General features: G+C 38.0%; 1 protein-coding gene across 1 annotated transcript in view; it reads right to left on the bottom strand.

Moving 5' to 3' along the window:
• The window catches only part of LOC115632501 (four and a half LIM domains protein 2), a 108,486-nt gene that overhangs the window by 90,053 nt on the left and 1,795 nt on the right, over positions 1-16,638 (bottom strand). The window lies entirely within an intron of this gene.

Genomic DNA, 16,638 nt, shown 5'->3' with positions numbered 1-16,638 from the left:
GCAAAACTCCAAATGATCTTACAAAAAAATACTACAAATAAATTTAATAGTTAATAAGCAATATAAATGGAATTCATTATTTCACAAAAGTGAGATCACATGTGCTTCTCGAACATTTGCATTTGCAGTCAGCTGTTGTTGGTGCTTACAGCTGGCTTGGAGGGGAAGTTCGAAAAAATTTTTTTTTTGAGTTTTCACAACTGTAGACAAAACCTCCGGAGATTTCCAGAGCATAAATTCCTTTCAAATTGACATATCATTACATACGGAAACATAACCACTAACTGGAGATAGTTGCAAAATTTCATTAAAAAATTGCAAGAATTACGGGAGCTATGGAAAATCACAAATTGCGGGGAAGGGGAATGGGGTTTCCTCCATTCTGAAATACACATTTTCTGCATGTTCATATAAGACATCTTGAACTCAAATTTGGTGTCCCTATGTGTTATAGTTTCTGAGATATGGGCGATTTGATTATACGAACGGCATTTCTGAAAATCCCTCATGGGGAAAAGTGGGGGTGTATCAAAAAACTAACACAAACTCGAATAGCGAACACACATAGGGCATCTTTATGCAAAATTTGGTGTGTCTGGCTCTTATAGTCTCTGCGATCCAGGTATTCAGACGGACGGGCGGAATGGACGGCGAGACAGACATAGATCGACTCGTCTTGTCATATTGATCAAGAATAAAAATACTTTGTGGGGTCTGCCACGCCTCCTTCTGCCTGTTACATTTTTCACCTCCCGCACACACACACACACGAACCTAATATACTCTAGTACAATTAAAGATATTCCTGAATTATACTTTTTGTTACCTATTCCGTACTACAATTATGGTAAACCAAATTGAAATTAAATGAGAAAAATATACATAAGTAGTCAAGAGAGAGAGAGGTAAGAGACACACCTGTTCAATAAATTCAATTTCTACTGGGAGGAAAACAAACAAATATACACATTGTTTCAAAGTCGAACACGCCAACACACCCATGAGAAATCTAACACAAGCAAGCAACAATTACCGGCCTGACGATCCAAGTTGTGCCAGATAGAGTGTTGGGTCTCACTTACTCTACGTAAAGGCCCCCACTTGGTGTTAAATTGTATTAGTTATGGCCGACACGTTGCGCCACTGCTGCTGACCAAATTAGAAGGTGGCTCTGGAAATGGCGCATTGGGAATCAATGACATTGAATGGACGGACAGTAAAACTAGCACCTCAGTTGAGTTTTTAAAAAAAGTGACATCTTACAATTAATAATTATATGCACAATCTGCTGGCTGTGAATAAACAAATTAATGATGTATTAAAAACCTGCCAATGCTTTAAACGATCATAATTCAACAGGTGCAATGTATGCATTTTTATGAATTTATATCGCGGCTAACGAAACCTGATTCTGGCTAGGAACTTTGCTGTAAAGTACCAAATTACACGGCATGTTTCTACTTTTTCTGGAAAGGTCGTTCAATTGCCAGTCAAATTGTAAGGTGGGACCAATCAGTTGGCAATAAAATATTAAATGGTTGAATTAATGAGATTTATAAGTTTTGCCAACAAAAGTGCACATTAATGCTAGGTAATACTTTCAATTTCTTACAACTTTCTTAATAAACCAAAAAGCACTTCCAACAATTGTATGCTGATTCATGACTAGGAGGTATAAAAACAACACATCACTTCGTAAAGCTCAAAGGCAATATGTAAAAATTTCATTTCATAAATGGAATACTCCCTTTATTCTGAAAAAAAATTGCCCAAATGTTAGGCCAAGGAAACTTTACAGCACTCTTAAAAGGCCAAAAAAAATATTCCGATTAAAAATTGAACTAAACTTGAATGGCTTTAGCATAAAAGTAAGCCTCAGACCAAGTTTGATATTCCTAACTTAAATACTCTCTCAGAATCAGATGTTCATACAGTAAGACTGAAGAAACCAATAAACAGACGAAAGGCAAAAATTTATAGCTTATGGCCTCGGATCTGTTAGCCAATTAAAATATTTTTTATGCATTTAGTTGTTTCTCTCAGTAATTTAATTGAAAGGTGCATGAAAATGAGTTTATTTGAATTGAAATTTCATTTTGAATAGTCTCTTTTCAAGTGCTTCTATTAAATTTTAATGAAGTTGTTTTTGGATATGCGTAGACATGCAGTTAACCACGGGCAAACGGGAAGTGGAAAAGTCTAAACGTGAACACAACGGACTAATTTAGGCCCTAAGTGAGCCAGGGGTTCTACCTAACCTAATCAGCTAATAATCTTGAATCTTGACATACTTTTATCTCAGTACAACAAATAGCACACAAATTCCTTTAAGAAAAACCTGCTTGGGATTTATAAAAATCAAAACTTTGTTAGCAAAAGGGCCATCAATTTGTACACTAAATATTACTATTTTAGTTAAATGCAGTTATATTTGGAAAAGGTTTAACCCATCAACTGCATTATAATCCATTGCCAGAATGTTGGAAACAAGAAGTTAAGGCTAATAGTAAATATTTCAAAGAATTCGATTTGATTTAGACTTATCAAATAATTTAGTTATCGATCGATTTGGGTGCCTTACTTAGTACTCTTCTTTAAATTCGAATTAATACAGAAAGATCATGCTTCGAGGGTCAAATTCTAAATCCAGATATAAAGAAGGCTTTTAATATAAATGACACGATGACAACTACTACAGACAATAACACAATCTGGTCAGGTCTTGAAATAATACCAAGGAAAGTACTGTACAATAAATAGCAAGGGTACTTTTATTCGTTGTTTTTTTAATACATTTTGAAATAGAATTAACTAAATATTTTTATACCCTGTACCCGTAGGGTAAAAAGGGTATATTAGGTTTGTGCAAAGTTTGTAACATGCAGAAGGAAGCATTTCCGACCCCATAAAGTATATATATTCTGAATCAGCATGACGAGAGAAATCGATCTAGACATGTCCGTCCGTCCGTCCGTCTGTCCGTCCGTCTGGATGAACGCAAGGATCTCAGAAACTATAAAAGCTAGAATAACCAAAGTTGGCATCCAGATTTTCCTAGGTCCGAGTTTATTTTATTTTTTTCGCCAATAGCGTCCACAATTCAAATGCTACCTAAACCAAACTTTCCACACATAATTTATATATAATTATCTACTGTTGTCGGTCAATTCTAAGAAAAGTTATTAGCGAAACAAATTCGCGCCAGTACAACCCCCCCAAACTGCAGCAACAAGTTCGCTCTTATTCTTCCTCTTTTTGCTGCTGCTATGGGCGCATATAACTCAGTGACGGAAGTTTACCTGGGTATAGGGTATTACACTGTCGGGCTTGCTCGTCTGTAGCGTTCTCTCTTGTTTAACCTAAATATGTACATACGTAAATATATCTTTTACATATGTATAGAAATGAAAATATTATACTTCCTAATGTACAATATTTTGAAAATATAACTTGGGTTAACAGTGCAGATAGAGACTTCAATCACTATTCATGTGACCTATCTACATCGTCATCACAATTTAATAAATACATATATTGTGCGCATCTGAACAAAACCGCAAAACCAGGCATCTGGCAGCTCAAGTCGTCAAATTATTGCTAGCTAGAGTTTCCAGTGTCAAAAAAATGCCATGTCGTGGCGTTGATGGGTTGTTGTGCTCTCTGCTGACTGCTCGCTGATGCTCATGATGGTGAAGCCCATGATGATGTGGTGATGGTGATGGTGATGAAGATGATGATGATGATGTGAATGACTCAACTTGACTCGGTTATAGTTTTCAGCAGAAACCCAAAAGCAGAAACAAAACGTGCCCTGCCACCAACAAGCGGGCGACTGAAATTGAAAGTCAAAAATTTGCCGCAAAGTACTTGAGCAGAGCAGCGCAAACTACAACAGCACCAGCAGCAACAGCAACAGCAACAACAAGAATAGCAAAAACAAAAACAATGCCGCTCGACTTAAAGATAAACAAAGTCAAGGGGCGCCGCTTGCATTGGTTACCATGGTTGAATGCTTCTATGGTCTGCTCTCTGCAAATAAAGACGCAAGTCGCACAGTGGCACAGAAGCATGGTTTGGAGGTTAAAATTATGAGCAATATACGAGTATGAATTCGATCCCATTTTCGATTCAATAACACGTATTTTTAGTTATTATAAGCAATATATCGGAACAAATTTAAAACCTCATTCAAAATACAAAAATAAAACGTCAAATTATTATTTTAAGAATAATAATTATTCTATTCCTAGTACATATGTTAATTTATTTTGAAAATTAAACTTTAGTTTCATAGCAACCAACAGATCGTTTTTAGTATAACAAGGCACTATTTTCATATTTATGATACTTCTTGTATGGCAAAATCGAACTCGTTTTAATATATAGTTAAACTCAAATTTATGAGGATTGCAAGGAACAGATATATAAAAAATTGATAGTTCTTGATAAGCAAGGATCGATAGAGATGAGATTCATCTTCTTGAATCATGACTTTAATACCTGAAAATTTATATGATTTTATATAAATCTTTAAAAACAAAGAAAGAATGGGACGCTTGCTTTTAACTTTTTAATGCGGAAAATTGCGATCGATTCGGCGACAATTGTGCTTTTATTTGGTTCTATTTTGCAACTGACTTCAAATTAGGCTTACATGCTAAACTAAGCCTAAGGCGGCGAAAAAAGGGCGCGAGGCGACGTCCGCAAACGGCCGCTCTCGCGCTCTCTTTTCGCCCTAAACTAAAATTCAAATAATTCTCTTAAACTATCTTAATCTAAAGCAGCATCTGCGCCAACACCGGCCCCCTTGGAGGGACATCGTCCTTCAACGGGCAATGGCGCCAGCCGATGAATAGCCCTCCGTAGATTGCCACTACTCGTGGCGACGTCGGCCACCCGCACCTTCCCGTCTGTCCCGGCGTGAGTTGTGGTGACCCTGCCAAGTATCCACTTTTGTGGCGGCACGTTGTCTTCGGCCACCACGACGAGTTGTCCCACGACGACGTTGGGTTCCTCCTGGAACCACTTCGCTCGCACCTGGAGGCTCGAAATGTACTCCCGGGACCATCGCTGCCAAAACCTGTGCTTGAGACACGAGGCATTGCGCCATCGCCTTAAGCAGGTTTGGCTGTCGATGTCCGGGAGCGGTGGAGCTGGAGTCGCCAGAAGAGGCCGCCCGATCAGAAAGTGGCCCGGGGTTAGCGCCTCGCCGTCGCTGGGGTCCGCGCTGAGTGGTCCCAGTGGCCGAGAGTTCAGCACGGCCTCGACGCTCGCCAGGAGTGTTCCGAGCTCTTCTGCGGTCAGGAGCGCATTGCCCACCGTCCGTAGGAACAGGTGCTTTGCAGACTTGACACCTGCCTCCCATAGACCGCCGAAGTGAGGCGCTCTGGGTGGTATGTACGCAAACTCGCATCCTTTTCTTGATGCGAATTCGCGTACGCCTTCCGCCTCCTTCTCCCATCTTGCTCGGAACTCCTGCAGCTTCCTGTCGGCTCCCACGAAGTTCGTTGCGTTGTCGCAGTAAACTTTGCGAGGGACGCCTCTCCTGCCGACGAACCTTTCAAAAGCCAAGAGAAAAGCATCAGTGGTTAGATCTGACACAAGCTCTAAGTGAACCGCTTTCGAGGCAAAACAAACGAAAAGAGCCACGTACGACTTGTACGGTGGCTTGCCACGGATGCGGAGCGTTGTGCTTATAGGGCCACAAAAATCAACACCACATACTTCGAACGGGTGGAACGGCTGGAGCCTGTCTGCCGGAAGATTTCCCATTACTTGGGAGGCCAACCGGGGCTTCCATTTGAAGCAGAGGATGCACGAACGTACTGTTCGGCGACACACTTCCTGAGCGTTAACCAGCCAAACTCGCTCACGAAGCAGGCTCACCAGCGATCTAGGGCCAGCATGGCAATTTGACACATGCAAATAAGATACGTACGATCTTATGAATTGCGACTTTTTAGAAAGCAACAACGGAAACTTGGCTTCGTACGGGATAGGAGCATTTAATAATCTTCCCCCCACTCTCAGCAAGGAAAACAAGAAACCGTCTTCTCCAAACTCATGTAGAAATGGACTCAGACGCTGTAAGTTGGCGTTAAGTGTTCTCTTTTTTCGAACCTTGTCGATTTCGTCACCGAACTCATTGTTCTGGATGACTTGAACAATTTTGTTGAATACCAAATTGAGTTCGCTTGGCTTGGCTATAGGATCAAAGGGCTTCAAGACCTTTCTGCACCTTTGTATAAATCGAAAAACCCAAACGAACACCCTCAGCAATTTTGAATGTGACGAGTAGCTTTCGATAACTTCGAGAATATAATTGGCTTGCCGATCTACGAGTAAAACTACAGCAGACTTACGAATTTCTAAGGCAGCTGAATTTTTAGGCGGCTCGAAGTGAGCATTCACAGGCCAATTTTCTTCCGATTCCATGAGGAAGGGTGGCCCTGTAAACCAAATGGAGCTACGCAACTCGTCTACATTACATCCTCTGGACACGATGTCTGCTGGGTTGGATTTCGTTGGGACATGTCGCCACGTTGCATTCTCGGACCACTCTTGGATTTGAGAAACCCTGTTTGAAACGAAAACTGACCATGCCGACGGATGCGACTTGATCCAGTGGAGCGTTATTTCCGAGTCAGTCCACATAACTATCTTGTCTATTGGAGAATTAAGCAACGGGCGGACTTGACGAAAAAGATCTGCGAGAAGGTGAGCTGCACACAGCTCAAGACGAGGCAAAGTTTTCGTCTTGAGTGGAGCTACTTTGGATTTTGAGGTCAAAAGTGACACTTTCCAACCATTCGCAGTCGAAACACGAACATAAATACAGGCGCCATAAGCTCGCATTGAGGCATCGGCGAACGCATGTATTTGAATGGGTGACTGCGTATCTGTATGGACGAATCTAGGGACTTGAATACCGCTGAGGTTCAACAAATTCTGCTTAAATGAGTCCCAAACTGTATGAAGATTCTCAGGGATGGATTCGTCCCAATCTAGTTTTTGGAGCCACAAATCTTGCAGCAACATTTTTGCTTTGGTGATCAGCGGGCAAAGAAGGCCCAGAGGATCGAAAAGCCTGGCAGTCACCGATAATATGTTCCGTTTTGTCGAGCGGAGATCTAGGAAGGAATTTTCCAACTGGAACTGAAATACATCTTCCTTCGGCAACCACATAACGCCGAGCGTTTTGGTTGGGTCTGAGTCGACTGTGGCTACTGGAATAACTGTGCTATCAAATGCGGACAGTTCCGAGCAGTTCGAAAACCACTTTGCCAATTCGAAGCCTGCACTTTGAAGAACGTGCGACACTTCTGCTCGAAGCTTTTTTAGCTGTTCAACGCTTTCAGCACCAGTTAACATATCGTCGACATAAAAGTCGCTCCGAATAACTTCAGCAGCTGTTGGATGTGAGGAACGGACCATTTCACTCAGCCTTGTTAAACACCGCACCGCCAAGAACGGAGCTGGCGACGTGCCATACGTTACAGTGTTTAACCTGAAGATTTTCAAAGACTCAGACGGATCTCTTCGCCACACTATGAGCTGATAGTTTCTATCTGCTTCGTGCACCATCACCTGACGGTACATTTTTTTAATGTCTGCCGCTAAGGCGAACTTTCGCAAACGAAAACGAAGCAGCGTAGAATAAAGCTCCTCCTGAATTGTTGGACCGACCATTAAGGTATCATTCAACGCAATCTGAGTGGACGTGCGGCAAGAGGCATCGAAAACGACACGCAACTTGGTCGACGTGCTTTGAGGCCGCAGGACACACTGATGCGGAATAAAATAGTGTGGAGTATCTGGAATTTTGTTGTCCGTGGAGGACATGTGACCGAGCGAAACATACTCGTCCATAAATTCCAGATACATGCTTTTCATTTGAGGGTCTTTTGACAACCTCCTTTCAAGCGACAAAAAACGACGTTTCGCAATTTCATACGATGAGCCAAGATTTTTTGGGTCAGATTTAAAAGGTAACCGTACCTGAAATCGACCAGACGACAAGATTTTTGTATTATCAACAAAGTGTTGTTCACAAAGCTGTTGCTCAGGTGAGAGAACTTTCGAATTATTAGGAAAGTCCTCAATGGACCAAAACTTTTGTATCGTTGAGTCTATCGAAAGTAATTGTTCTTCTTGGCAACTTAAATTCACTGCTCCTTCTATACTCGTTGTAGGTTGAGTAGAGCATCTGCCTGACACTATCCAGCCGAGAAGCGTTTTTTGTAATGTGGGAGACTCAGGGCCTTGCTTTATTTGGCCCACCGACAATAAGTCGAAGAATGACTCTGCTCCAATTAGCATATCAATTTTTTGCGGCTTATGGAATTGAGGATCGGCCAATTGAATATTTTTGGGGACCCTCCACCCGCTGGTGTTCACCGCTTGATCGGGATGATAACCAGAAATCGATCCCAAGATCCAAAAATCTGCGGAAAACTCGCTACAATTGACACGCGACTTCACCACTGTATGAATTCTTTTCTTGGCACGCGCATTGGTGTCTCCAATGCCGCGCAAGACCATACACGTATCCTCTCGTCTGAGCTGTAGCTTTTGAGCTAGATCCTCAGTCACAAAGTTGACTTGTGAGCCAGAATCTAACAATGCTCTTGCTAAAACGAAATCGCCACTTTTCGTTTTAACGCTCACGACTGCTGTTGCAAGAACCACTCTATCCGAAGCAGTCGCATGCATGGCATGCGAAGTGGAAGAGCTATCTTGAAGATGTAGTGGCTGAGAGGGTGGTGGTAACGCAAGAGTTGTGCTAGCAGTATAAATATGTAGCAGTGTGTGATGAGAACGTTGGCACACGCTACATTTCTTTGCCTTACACTTCGCTACTGTGTGGCCTCGTCGAAGACAGTTTATGCACAAAGGCGCACCTTTAGCGAAGTCAAACCTTTGCTGCACTGACAAGGCAATATATGCCTGGCAATTGCCAATCGAATGGTCAGCTGAATTGCAAAATTGACAAAGGTTATTCTGTTCGTTTTTGGCAGCAACGAACGAATGATTTATCCTGCTAGCATTTTTTACTTTTTGAGTCTGAGTGTTATTGTTCGACTGGCTGCCCTTCGCTTGAGCTTTACTAGCTTCTTCAGCAACAATATGCTGGTAGCGTCTGTTAAGAGCAGTCTCACAATCTCGCCATAGTGGGAGCGTTGTGTAGTCGAGCTGCTCTTCCCACTTCTTTTTTGTGGTAGGATCGACTTTGCCCATAACTAAATAAATTAAAATGGCATTAGCGATTTTCTTGTCGTCACCAATTGACAGAAGTGAGTCATAGGTGGCCGACACTGTGTCGATCAGGCTTCTCAAAGCTGACGCAGATGGCTGGGAAATCTTTTGCAGATTGAAAAGTGTCGATATGTTATCGAAAAATATTAGGCAGTCATTATCGTACACCCGCTTTAGACTTTCAAGGGCTTTGCTATAATTGTCTTCCGTCACTTGGAAGGCGCGAACTGTGCCTAAAGCGTCACCAGCCAAACATGATATTAAGTGATTGAATTTTTCAATATCATGCAGTGTGTCATCATTGTGAACAAAAGTTTCAAAAAGACTCATGAAATTTTTAAATTCAGAATGCTTGCCGCTAAAAGTTGGAAGAGCGACCGCTGGCAATCGACACCTTGGCTTTTTTGAAGTAGGCGGTGCAATACCGTTTGCCGAACTTGAATTGTCGATGATTTTTCTTCTTAGTTTTTCCAGCTGGCCTTTTAATAAGGATTTGGTCATAATGCAAGTTTCTTCCAACTCTTCACGGTAGTCATCTTCTGTATCTTTTGCTTCAATTTTGCTTTGCAATATATTTGCAGTTTCTATATGAGTTGTTAGAAGCTCTAACCTGCATTCTAACTCGATTGGCTCTAACGAAATCGAGCCTTCTTTTAATTGCCGTTGCATACGACATATACTCCTCATACAGCCCTCGCGCTTCCTTTTAAGTTCTTCGATCAAGTCCTTACTCATATTGATTTAAAGTTTTAAACTTGATCGAACGAAAATTGTCGAGTGACAAACGAGAAATCGAAAATAATATGCTGTTCTCAGCAAGTGTAGGGGAGCGCAACAGATGGTCGTCTAGCAGTGCGAACGAAAACGAGAAGAACTGCAGTTGACTGACCGTCGAAGGCAATACTTTTGGAAGCAGCAGCGAAAGTGGCGACAAACGAAAAGAATAATTCTAATACAAATGCCTTGTGTGCGTTAGCAGAACAGCTAATTCTTATGCATGTATTATGCGAAGCGCAGGCAAACAAAAAATGCAGCAGCTTAAGCGCGAACACGACAGCAATGTATTAGCTATGTTATGTATGCGAGTATGTCGGTATATATTTACATATGTAATAACGACAACGGCGAATTTGATGAGAACAACGAGAGCAAGCAACAAACGAAAACTGCCGACGGTTGGCTGAGATTGACGTGGGGGGGGATGCCGTATGTAAAAGTGGCTATGTATATTTATGTATGTATGTATGTATAACAAAATCAAACGACAATAAATTGGCACTTTAAATAATTGCCTATAGCGGTTCACTTTTATTTAATATTAGTACGACATGCGATTTATATTTGTGTTAATTATGCTCAACTATCTACCGTATTATATTATGGTCACGTATGTGCCAAAGGTTGAAAGTTGAAGGCCGAAATAAGCAATTCGCTGGTTAAATTCCACTTTCAAACTTTAGCACAGTACCTGTGAAGTCGACTTTGGCTCAGGAACTTCCCTTTGGTCGACTTGACTCATCCTCCAATAATCCAGTTGACGTGACAGCAACACACACACTCCCCAGTGCAGCAACAACAACACGACCGACGCGGTTCCGCACAAATTAAAGTTTTTAATTTAAAAAAAAAACAAGCAAGTCCCTGCTCGGGCGCCAATGAAAATTTATATGATTTTATATAAATCTTTAAAAACAAAGAAAGAATGGGACGCTTGCTTTTAACTTTTTAATGCGGAAAATTGCGATCGATTCGGCGACAATTGTGCTTTTATTTGGTTCTATTTTGCAACTGACTTCAAATTAGGCTTACATGCTAAACTAAGCCTAAGGCGGCGAAAAAAGGGCGCGAGGCGACGTCCGCAAACGGCCGCTCTCGCGCTCTCTTTTCGCCCTAAACTAAAATTCAAATAATTCTCTTAAACTATCTTAATCTAAAGCAGCATCTGCGCCAACAATACCTATAACCTCCTATAAAAAAATGTATTTGTTTACTGCTACTTTAGTGTTTTTATCATGATGAATACTACATTACAACCATTAATAATTTATGTTTATATAGTTGATTGTCCTATATAAACGGTTGAATTAATTTGGGCGCGAGTTGTCTTTAATAGTTTAAGTTTAAGAAATATTGTGGTCTAAGATCATATGCGGACCTACTGACTTAAATAATAAATATCACAAAATCACTTTACGGTAGACGAAAAAATTTGTATCGAATGAACTTAACTTGAAATACTTATACCAAGCATACCAAAAATCGTATTTTATTAAGAAACTATGTTTAATTAGACCCAAAAAATGAATATAACAATTTTCATCTTTATTAAGTACTATATTCAAGATAAGCTAAAATACTGAAAAAAATGTGCACTCATGCCTATCTACTGCTTTCAAAATTCAGAGATTCAATGATTGCATTTCCGTTTTATCGTTATTTTATAGAATAATTGGGAAGTCATTTTCTGCATAAAGGAGCGCTAGGACTTGGTTTTTATGCTTTAAAGATTGTACTAGAATATATTAAGCTAATAATTATGTGCATTTGGATCTAATTAATTGTTCATACCAAACAAAGTTACCAATAGAAAAGAATAACATGAAATGAATTATCGGAATTAAAATAAACCCATGTCAAGTTTTCAACAAATATTTTATATCATATAAAGATTTTAATATGATTTTGGTCATTCTATAAGGTTTCTGAGCTGTCCGTACTTTCCGCACTGTTTGGTATCGATTTGGCTAGTGGATTATGTTTTTATTGACATCCATATTGACAGCCGATATAAGAGAAAACATGTAGATGGCACAAACAATACATTCTGATGCTTGCCAAGAAATAATTAGCTTCTGGTAGCTTTCACTGAACCCACCATCAATTAAGCCAAGTGGTGGTTTTAAAATACGTTTTCAATCTCAAATGGTATTTAACCGGTGCATTAATATCAAAAGCATTCTTTATGAAGCCGTCACATTTTTGGCGATGGGTTTTAATGTTCGAACCACAGTGCGTTGCTGTTGCATGTGGAGCGGCCTAAAGAGCCCAAGAGTACAAGTGAGTCAATTTTTTTTCCAAAGAAGTGCAGCAGCAGCACAGAAAGATAGAGAGAGAGACAAACTGACACATCTATAGTATAAGATAATGCTGCACCATTAAGCTGGCATGGATTCTTTACTTTGTCTAATGTGCACTTAAGTTTTTACATTTATATAAATGAAATAATTATGTTCGGGAAATGTACTTTTTATTATTTTATTATTATTGCCGGCTCATTAAGTCTCGTTTCGGACTGACTTCTATACTACACGGTAGGCACAACAAACAAATAAAATTGTAAAAAAAAGTATATTCTTTTTTCTTTGTGGTTTTTGTGATGATCTCATCGATTGCATCAGATTTCGCACAACAACAGCAACAACATAAGGAAGATCATGGCCTGGAATCGTACGGGTATGTGTCGCATTTTAATCTAAGTTTCTGGGGCTTATTGTACATACATATGTGTATTTTGCAGTACGTAAAAAATACCTTCAGTTTCAATCACGGCGAAGTTGAATAAAAAACCGTCAAATTTGTTGTAGTTTTTTATGTATAGTATGTATGTGTATGTGTTTAATTTGCTTTCATGGTCAATGCCGTCGAATTCGCTGCATGGAACGCTTGGCTGCTAATCAGTGCAAAATAAACAACAACAACAAATATACATTATACAATAAAAATCACAGCACAATAATCAAATTCATGCGCATACGAGGGCTGTCCCTTACATTGCACCCCTAACCATGAAATAACAGTAATTCGTCATTCAAAACAACTCTCAAAATATTTTCTATGAATGCCAATGCACCTAAATATGCCAGTGTTTGAATCTATTTTAGAAGTATAGTATAGTATGTATGCGCATACTTTTCTCAGTCCCATATGGTTAGTTGGCAATTTTAGATTTCTAAATCAAAAATTTAATCAAATCATCACCGTCGCTATTTCCTGCAACACAAGCAAGCACTCTAACTATAGAACATTCCACCAACTACTGCCAATTTATCCTCAACCAATGTACTTCCTTACAAATTCCCACGCCAAATCAACTACTCGCAGAACGAACAATGTAAATATTAATAACTTTAATAAACTTATTTCTAAATACATACAAACATATAATTAATATTTTTAAAAGAAAAACTAGCCTGAAGGCGTTTGTTGCTTATGCTATACAGGGTGCGCCATCTTTTATGTCGGTATGTAGACATTGAATATCTTTGAAAATAAACAACCGATTTTCAAGTATGAGATATATTTATTTAATTTGGTTCTGTTCAATTTCTTGAACTGGGGTTTTCAACACTGGTCTACTCAAGTCGATCGGTTCACTAATGACAAAGTTATTCAATATTTACATACCGACATAAAAGATGGCGCACCCTGTATATATACTTTTTATATACATATATCAAATTTTGAGATGTTGGATTAACTCCAAGTTACAAATGTTAAAATACATAAATAAATAAAAATTCCTACAAGCTTAACTAAATTTCAACAGGCTTTTAATCTCATGCGTTTTTCTTGGTAACATTTTTTATTTTGGTTAGCACATTTATCAACTAAAATATATGAAGATGAAAATAACTCTGGAAGACTATACAAGTAGTTCGTTTAGAGATCAAGTCTGAGATTAGAGTTGTTTTTAATATATGAAAATATTACTGAATATATTCAAAATTTCAGTCTCAATAACTTATTAGTAGTATGTAAATTCGAAAGTTAGAACTCGATTTATACATATTCGAAATTGTTTATTGCTTTCAAAACTTCCTGAATTATTATTTGATTTTACTTAGTTATTTTCTTTCTGAAGCCCATCACTGCCTCAATTTTTTATTTTAAAACCAACACAAGGACACTCTAGTCTAACATTTATGGAACAATATATTTTATACGCATGTATTTATATATGTGTTGTATATGTATGTATGTATGTATGTATTCACCCACATATGCACATATACGAGTATTTAATATATATACATACAAGTAAACACCAAATTGATTGATCTGCGCATGGCCAACTTAAATTTTAAATGAAATTAACATTTGCCGATTGTTGCAAATCAATCAATTGACGAATCAAAATAAAAACTTGTTGATTGACATTTTTTTTGTTTTTTGTATTGGTCTCCATGGATGGGTGTGTGGTGCTGAGGTCTTCGCTGAGGTCAATGCGTCCATTAGCCAATTTTATTTGATATCTTATTCATAGTCTCTTAGCTTTATACGTATTGTGACTGCCAGTGACAAAAGCCGGTTCCATATACTATTCTAGAAGCTAAATATGAATAAGTTTTGTGAAAGCTGGCAGCGTGAAGCAAACCAGAAACAAATAATAAGATTTACACATTTTTAACTGTAAGTCCGAGAGCGATGTGAAGGTCTAGAATTTACCTCATTAAATAAGCAAATTATTCGTTTTTGAAACTAGAAATAACAAGCAATATAATAATTGGTAAGGAACATCTATTTTCAAACCATCAACAACACATCTTCAATTGAAAATTATATTTTAAAAATGCATTAAGATAGATCAAATTTCTTTATAAACAGAAACGAAGTCATTCAAAATAAATCCGATTGGCTGACGCTAAGAAGTTTATAAATAGTCTGAAAACGTTATTATTTCAACTTAAATGGGGAAAAACCGTTAATATAACAAAAGTAAAATAATGTCTTTTAACGCCTCGGATGTGTTGTTGGATAGCAAACTAAAAGCAGTTACATTTTTAAAAAAATTGTAAATAGCAAGAAAAAACATAATTCGAATTAATAGCCAATTATGTAGATTTCTAAAGCAGACTGGTGTAATTGCTTCGGAGATAATTATAACGAGGCGTTCTTCATCAGTTGAGGGAGAGAGAGAGTGAAAGAGTTATGTACTAATCACTCGTATTTAAAAAAGTATGTTTATCTATATGTATTTTATTTTCAATTAACTTACATTTTAATTCATTCTTAATAAAAATATCACCTCCGTTATCTTTTTGAACAAGATCTCGATAACAAGAAGTAATTTAGTTCGCCTTACTATTTATTTTCGTTACGAAGTGATCTTTGGTAAGAAAACTGTTTGTAAGAAATCAATCAATATCTATAAAACTTTTAGTTATTGAAAACTTTGAGTTAATAATACAAAAACAATAAGTAAAATATATATATAACAACAGGAAATCTTGTGCAAATCGAGAACATTTTTAATAGGATATGTCTTTGACATGATCCTTAATTGCTGTGGCTGGGCTTTTGGTTGCTGGCTTACTCATAGTTGGGTTGGGAGATCGAAGCTTTGCTGTGCATAGAAATTTTTATTTGCACCTAAGCGATGACAAAAAGTCAACGTTAGGCTTCATTCCTATTTAAATGCTGAAACTTTTGCATTCCAGCAATTTCAGGCATGCTTTATAATTATGCCATTTTTAACCAAAATAAATCTTTTCAAACTCGAACTTCGATGAACACAAAAAAAATATCTGTATAAATAAAGACTGGAATGACATCACGCTGATGGGAAGTAAAGAAATATTCTTTTTTTCTTACTTTGTGCGATATGGAAAGTTTAATTCCACATCGCTGCTTGTAAGTTTTAGAACACATTGACCTCTCATTAAAGCGCGCATTTTTTTACTATTACTATTTTGTTATTGTTGCCTTGCATATAAGTTGCGTTTTGCATTTTAAGTGTCTGTGCATCACGGCCATGACGTCAGCGCAGAAGCAGAAACTACATACAACGTACGTGTATGTATATAAAGGCGAACAAACAAACAAACAAACAGAAATAAATTGCAATGTGCAATAAGTTAAGCTAAACATTTAAATAGTAAAATGAAATGAGAACTACAAAATGTATTAAAAACAAATACATCAGCTTGTTTTTTTTTTGCATTCAAGTTCAATTTTAATGCACGCATATAAATAGATTATTAACAATAAATAGATTATTAACTACTGCCGCAAATATAAGAAAGTCAAGAGTCAAAGTCTAAATTAAAATTAGTGCAAAAAAAGAAAACAGAATAAACATTACGAAATTTGAGCCCTGCAAGTGGGTGATAAGAACTGCTTCATATTCGGATTTTTAATCCGATTTTTTAAACGAATCTTAACAACTCTAATTCAATAGTTAAATCAAGCAAATGGATGGTTGTGGCAATTTAGAGTGCTTTGCAGAATATAATGACTCTACGAACAACATATTCAGAGCTTTACCAATTTAGTTAAACATTAATTAAGTAATAATCAATACTCATTTCGGTTCAGTTGTGGGCTGCTCAAACTTTTGATTCTTTTTCTTTAAGTTTTATACAGAAATTTCTAAAAAGAATCCCT

This window comes from Scaptodrosophila lebanonensis, unplaced genomic scaffold (assembly GCF_003285725.1).
Source record: "Scaptodrosophila lebanonensis strain 11010-0011.00,11010-0021.00 unplaced genomic scaffold, SlebRS2 tig00001415-arrow-pilon, whole genome shotgun sequence".
Lineage (NCBI taxonomy): Eukaryota > Metazoa > Arthropoda > Insecta > Diptera > Drosophilidae > Scaptodrosophila > Scaptodrosophila lebanonensis.
Note: the sequence above shows the minus strand (reverse complement) of the source record. Positions and strands in the feature narration are given on the sequence as shown.